Genomic DNA, 7267 nt, shown 5'->3' with positions numbered 1-7267 from the left:
TGGCCCCGCCGGGCCCGGCCGCCCGCCCCGGCCCGCCCCGCCGCCGCCGCTGCCGCCCGCTCCGCTCCGCGCCCGGCCCCGGGGCTGCGCGGGGGGCTGGGGCAGGGGGGAAGGGCTCCGCCGGGAGGGGGAAGGGGGCGGCTGGCGCGGGTAGAAGCCCAAGCTGCCACCCCTTTGCATCCAAGGGGTAAGTGCCGTCAGTGGGGGCAGACGCGGGGGTACGTTTTCCAAAGTTCATGTCGCTATCCATTTATACCAACAAGGTGCACTAGAATGGCTAAACCGCACTGTATTAGCTCGCCGGCCCAAAGGACTGTGAATCCAGGCAGGTTTATTGCATTTCAAGCCAATAGTTGTGTTGCTCAGCTGTTTGCGAGCTGCTTACCACACAACCTCATCCTGTGGGATTTGTTTCCCACCAAACAGCAGGGACAGATGAGGAACAGAGGGCTCTGCAAGGGGCGAGTTGTTCGATCTGAAGTGAAACAAGAAGGCACGAGTGAGCTGGAGTGATGCACTGAGTCCCTCCTGCCAGAGCTGCGTACGGGGAGGTGCTGGCGGAGGGGAAATAATTTGGCAGCCTGGAGAGCAAAGCAGGCAACTGGAGGAAGCAGAGAGAGAGGAAAAAGAAAAAGAAAAAAAAAAACAAAACCAAAACAACAAACTGGAGAAAGCCTGTGGAGGGTGTGAGAAGCCCAGATTTAAAATCAGACCTTGAAATAATGCTGACTCAGCACAGCTGCTGCACGCGCAGCCGGGGGACTGCGCTGGGGTCACAAGCGGCTCTCGGAGGTGACATTGACCGCCAGCACAGGATGGGTGTTCCCCATCCCTGGAGTAAACCAAGGCAGTGCTCTGGAGCCTGGAGAGGAACAGAGAGAGATCACTTCTGCCTGCCAGACCCATTCATGCCATCACTGTCACCGAAAGCCGGGAATAAAACTCCTTAACTCCGGGTGTATCAAAGAGCAGCCATTGCTGTATTCGGTGCCAGGCGCATGGGGGGTGATTCCTCCAAGCACAGATGGGGCGCAGACAAAAATTGCTCTCAGGCTTGTCCTCTTGATCAGACATCTAATGAGGCAAAGTCACTGAGCATGACTGCTTCTAGGGAAGCAGTCTTCTTCCTTGCTTTTGCCTCAGAAACTGGCTGCTGATATGGGTTGCTTTGCTACAGGGCTTGTGAGCCCAGCTTTGCCTCATCCCCCTCCTTCTTCAGCTTGCCTGGCCATCGCTCCTTCTCCTCTGCCAGGCTGGAGAGCAGAGAGGGTGGTAACACCTGAAATGCGGGCACTTGTTCTGACTTGTACCTGTCTCCTACAGGAGAGCTGAGAGACCTTGCTCTCAGAAGAAGGGCTAGAAAGAACACAAGGCAATCTGAGACCAAAATTTCCACCGTAAACCACCTCATTCTGGGTAAAATGCTATTGCCAATGGTGAAAAGCCTCGGGTTTCTTTAAAAGCAAAACCAACAAGCAAACCAGCAAAAAGCAGCTGGGTCATTTTTTCTTTTTTTTTCCCCCCTCAGTTGGGCTTTTTTAACCCAGTCCTGGCCACTGTGCAAGGTGATGCTCATCACCAATATTAGGGTGCAGGATTGGGCCCAGGGCAGGGCTTTTGCAGGCAGCAGATTTCTTGAGGTTCCCAGTAATGCAGTCACTAAAGATTGATCAAGAATTGGGGCAGCTGCCCAGAATTTCTATTTTTGCTCTCCCCATCGCTCTCTATCTAGTTCCCTGTCCCCATTATTTATTTCCTCCCTCTCTGTCTTTAGCCCTCTGTCTTTAGTTTTTTTCTCTTTCTTTCTTTCTCTGACTCCGTGCCTGTATTTTCTAACTCCTCCCTGTCTGCCCTACAGCCTGTTGCTATGTTTTCCTTTCCCTACACCTCTCTCCCGCTCCCTGGCCGCCTCCTTCCTCTGTCGCCGTGTCCTGGCCGCCTGTTTCCCCTCTGTGCTGCAGCCTGTCCCCTCTCTCCCGCCTGTATCCCCCGCTCAGCTGGCCCTGCTGCTCTCGGGGCCTCCGTCCTGCTCCCCGGCCCCTTCTGCTCCTCCTGCGTCTCCACCCTGGAGGCCGTGGCTGTTGTGCCCTTCTGTGCCTCCTTGTCCCGACCCACAGCCCCCTCTGTCTCAGTCTCTCGGGGTCGTTTCCCGCCCTTCCCTCGCCCTGTGTCCCGCTCTGCGCCCCGGCCTCTCCCTTTCTCTCTCCCCGCTGCCTTTTCCCTCTGCCCCTCTCCCCTCTGTCCCCCTGCCCCGCTCCCTCTGCCACGTCTCTGTCCCTGCGCGCTCCCGGTGCCTTCTCGGTCTCTGTGGCGGCCTGCCCCGCAGCCCCGGGGAGGCGGCCGTGGGGCCTGCGGGGGGGCGGCTGGCTCGGGCTGGGGGGGCGGTGCCCGCGCAGGGTCGGGCGGCGGGAAGGCGCGCCCCGGGGCATGCTGGGAGCTGTAGGCCTGGGGCAGGGGCTGCCGGGCGGCCATGTTGCCCCGGCCCCAGCCCCGGCCCCGAGGCCTGTCCCGCAGGGGCTCTTAGTGAGCACAAGAAGGCACTGAGAGCCTGCCCTGCTGGAGGGCCCCATGCTGTGTTTGCAACGTAGTTTCTTCTTCTCCTTCCAGACTGAAAACCATTGGGGAAACTGCTGGCCCTTGCTGGGAAGTTGGGGACAAGTGTTCATCAAGCTGTCTGTGCCAATCCTTCCCAGAGCAGTCACCATGGACCACGTTTCAGGGACAACGTTCCCTGGAGACAGTATCTCCAGGGCTCCAAAGGACTTTGCTGTCTACGTAAGTTGTTCCTCTAGAATGGGGGGCTGGGGTATGCACAGCATTTCTAAGCTGGGGCTGAGTATGGGTCAAAGAGTCCAGCGGCCTCTGGCCTCCTCCTGGCTTGCAAAAGCAGCAAGCTCCTTGGAGCTGTGTTCCGCTTTTATCCAATATACTGGTCAAAAGGAAGCTTCTGGGGCAAGATGGAACTCCAGGAGCCAGAGGGAAGAGGAGCTGGCACTGTGCACCATCCTAGACCTTGGCTTTCAATCCCTGTGGGCATTTGTGACCCTCAGGTTATGCCTCTCCCACTGGGAACATGTGCTCCTTTTCTGAGTGGCAGCTTGGACTCGTTGAGTAGGCAAGCGTGGCGTGCTACCTAGGTGCAGCGTCTTGTCTGCTCCTGGTGCTCGTCTTCCTTTGACTATGTAGCTGAAAGAAACCCGTGCTTCACCAACTGAAGTTAAGTCTTCCCATGGTGTACCAGGCGCTCTTGTTTCTCCACCCCATCTTTCTCTTGGGCCTGAAGGAAGACCATGAGGAGCAGGGAACGCTCCTGGGACAGTACACTTTCCAGGTGGTGCTGAATCACAGTCAGATCTTCCAGCTGAAGGTACAGGGACATAGATGGAGGAGAATTGTAGGAGAGGAGGAGAAATGCACTTGACTGGGGAGAAGTTTCTGGTAGCTGCTTCTTCCTTTACTATTCTTGTGGCCAAGTGAGGTAGAGGAGAAGGCTGTCTTGACCACGAGAAGTCAAAAGACCTCACAGGGCAGCTGGAAGGAAGATGTTGAACGAGGCCATCACTGCAGCACTACTCTGTCAGTAGTCAAATGCTAGAGAGGAAAAGGCAGCTCACAAGAGCGGGGGACGGTGCTGGGCCGGTGGGTTATGGGTAGCCGTAGTCGTTGGCTCTCTCCATGTTGGCCTCCCTCTGCACAAAAACCTGCAGCTGGCCCAGTGACACCTGCAGCGCTGCCCACTCCCACTCCTCCTGGACCAGCTTCTTCACGTGCTTCCGCTGGGGCCGCTGCTCGGGTGTGATGGGCGCTGACTGCTCCTGCTCCTCCAGTGGGGTGGGTGCAGCAGTGAGCCCCCCCCAGGGCTCAAGGGATAGCAGGGAGTCAGTGGGAGGGTGCGGCAGCATGTGCAGCTGCTGCGGCAGCCCCTCCACGGGGTTTGGCCCCTCCATGGATGACAGATGCAGCCAGCTTCACTGCTGAGGCTTCGAGCAGCCCTTGTGCGTGCCTTGCTGCTGGATGGTGCCACATCCTTCTTCCGTCAGCAGGAGCTTGAGGCAGCCGTTGCCGTGCTGGGTCTGGGGGCTGCCATCAAGGAACTATGTTCCAGGTGAGGTGGTTGGTGTACTGGCCCCGCCACCTTCACTGTGTGCCCCAGCAGTGGAAACTCTGGCTGGAATTGAGCAAGCATGCCCTCAGGTCTGTGTGGGGAGTCCTCAGCCCCAGGTGGGGATGCTGCTCCTGGGGACGCCATTGCAGGGTCAAGGCAGTGAGAGCAGAAGTGGCGCTGGGGCGGCCTGGGACTGGCACTGTCATGGCAGGCAGAGGGGGCTCCCATGTCTCACCGTAGCAGTGAGCGCATCTGCCCTACTTGCCCTGTGCCCACTGTTCCGTGGCTTCCTCCTGGCCTGGGGCCTCCCGGCGGCTGCAGGGCTCAGCTGGGTGCTGACACCAGTTGTGCTGGCACCTGGCAGCGCTGTGTGTTCTGTGGAACATATCACACCCCGGGCAGTGGGGAGCTCTAGCTTCCAGCACAGAGTCTGTGGGACTGGAGCAGGTGAGGGTCTCCAGGCCGCAGCAGGGTGTGGGACCGGAGCCCCAGAGCAGCAGTTCAAGGCCACTGTGCTGTAGTGTTTGGGTGGGCCGGCTGCACTAAACCTTTGTCCTCTGCTGCATGAAGGGCCTTTGCCTCCTGGCATCCCCCTAGGTTCTACGTTTCTTGGCAGGCACACTGTTAGTGTTGGATGCTCTGCGCTTGCTGCTTCCCACTTGCAGCCTGCTGCTCTCTGCACCACACCGTCCCTGTCCAGCTTTCCCTTGGCACTTGGCCTGCTTGCCGCCCACCTCTCCCCATCTGGGCCCCACCAGGCAGGAGGTGACGCCTGGTGGCAGTGGCAAGTGGGTTGAAACCACCTGGAGCTGCCTCCGCAGCGCCTCCTCTACCAATTGGGCCCTACGGGGTGGATGACACTGGGGGTGCAGCCAGGGTCTGGCCAAGGGAGTCCGCAGTGGGATCCTCAGTGGGCTGAGCAGGGGACTCACTCCTGCCAGGTGGTCCTCGGGATGATTGCCCTCCACCCCATACTCCAGGACATTGGTGACTTCACTGAAGGTGGTAGTAGTGGCAAGGCTGTCAGGGACATCGAGGAGGATGGTTTCACCAACCACCAGCATCACTACCATCAATTGCTCCAGATCACAGCTGCCCTCTGCCCTGTACTCCCAAGAGATGGGGGAGCTTGTTGAGGGAGGTTGTCAAGTTGAGGATATTGGGGATGGTACACCTGCCATCCCCCAGCCCCACCACCTCCACTCACTCTTTGGGGCAGCTGCCCTCCACCACATACCCACAGAGGTCGGGGATCTCATCGAGGGCCTCGGCAGTCACACTGGGGCCATTGGTGGTAAGGATGGTGTCCTCACTATCCCCTAGGTGTTCCACCACCGCTTGGTCCTGGGGGCGGTCGTCGTCTGCCATGTACCTGGTGAAGTCATGGAGCTCGCTGAGGAAATCAGTGCTGGTGAGGCTGTTGGGGAAATCAAGGACGTTAGGGACAGTGTCCTCGCTGTCCCCCAGCCCTGCTGCCACCACTGGCTCCTCGGAGCACCCTCTGCCACAAACTTGGAGAGGTCAGGGAACTTGTGGAGGTAGGCAGCCAAACTGGGGCTGTCGGGCACACCAGGGACAGTGTCCTCACTGTCAAGCCAGGCGAGTGTCTCAGTGATGCCTACAGTGAAAGACTGCTCGTCCTGAAACTGGAGCTTGTCCCCTGCCAGGAAAGGCCTCAGTGAATGGGTCTGGCCCCAGCTCAGGTAGGTCCAGGGCTTCTCCAGGGCTGCAGGGAGAAAAGCTGCCGCCGGTTGCTGAAAAAGCAAACAAAGCCAACCCAACCCTGGTGCGATGCAAGCTTTCCTCGGCACAGGCTGCCTGTCTGTGGGCTCTGCCACCCCCCAAAGCTCACCTTTGGGATCCATCATGGTTCTGCTGCTTGACAGAGCCAGGGTGGTCTGGTGGGGGCTGGCAGTAGGGATGCTGTCCTCAAAGGCCACCTTGTTCTCCTTAAAGCCCTCCAATGATGCCTGGGTGCTGCTGGGCAGGGTGTGGAGCACAGGGGGCTCCTGGACCCAAGGCTGAGCTGTGGGATGGCACGGTTGTGTGATGCCGGGGCGGGCAGGGACCCGCAGCAGGCAGGAGCCCATAGGGTACAGAGGCACCCCATAGGATAGCTGCACCCCAGCAGGGAGCTGCACCACAGGGAGAAGCGGCACTCCACTGGGGTGCTGCACCACCTGCTCCATGGCCCATAGGTGCCCTGGCACCCCCTGACAGATGGTGTCCTCTCCCACCTGGTAGGTGATGGTGTGGAGCCGGGCAGGCTCACCAGACACCGGCAGCCCTGGGGCAGAGGGCAGCACACAGGCACTGACCGGTGGCGGCATGGCCGTGGTGGTGAAGCTCATGTCGGACACCTCCGATGCCGTCGGCAGCTGCAGAGGGAACCTCTCTGTTGGGGGAAGCAAAGAGGGGTGGTGGGGTGAGCTACTGGTGGGCAGAGCCCGTTGGGGGTTACCCGGAGGGCAGGAGCACCACGAGGAACAGGAGCCTGCTGCTGTACCTGCCATGGTGGCGGGTCAGTGTGGGGTTTTTCTGGGGCAAAGAGTGTTCTGGGGTTCTGTCCCCATGGCAATCATTCCACCAGCACCTGCCTCAGCCAGCCCTGCCAGGGTTTCATTTTTCATGCCTGAATGACTGCCCATCTCAATGATCTCCCATCCTGCTGATTGTTTCCTGTCCTCAGTGCTGATTTCCCATGGCCAAAATCATTTCCCATCTCAGCAATGGTTTCTTGGGGAAGTGATTTTTGTATGCAAGGGGAAGGGATGGGGCCAGCACTGCTGGCCCTGCAATGCTGACATGTGTGTGCTTCCCCAGCTTCCGTGATGGTGGAGATGGGATAGAAGGCTTGAGGGACTTTTGGGTTGTTTTTGTCCTCCTCTGTGTCTTGTCTGGGCCAGAGGTCAGGCTTGGTCTTGCTGTTGGGGAAGAGAAGCTCTGTGACATTCCTGTGCCCCTTCCTGGGGAGCGCCGATGGGGCTGTGACGGGGGTCCGTCTGGGTATGAGGAAGCATCATGGGGAAGCAGGCAGGCATCCTTCCCTAGGGGCTCTGCCAGTGCAAGGGGTGTGCTGGAGGTTAGCGAGAACTGCGGGGAGCCTTCCCCTGCGCCCCAGCTCAGCGGGGCTCTGGGAGCATCACCAATAGATGCTCCAAC

Source organism: Phalacrocorax aristotelis, unplaced genomic scaffold, assembly GCF_949628215.1.
Source record: "Phalacrocorax aristotelis unplaced genomic scaffold, bGulAri2.1 scaffold_45, whole genome shotgun sequence".
In the NCBI taxonomy this organism is placed as follows: Eukaryota; Metazoa; Chordata; class Aves; order Suliformes; family Phalacrocoracidae; genus Phalacrocorax; species Phalacrocorax aristotelis.
The sequence above is the reverse complement of the archived record's forward strand: the minus strand, read 5'-3'. Positions refer to the sequence as shown.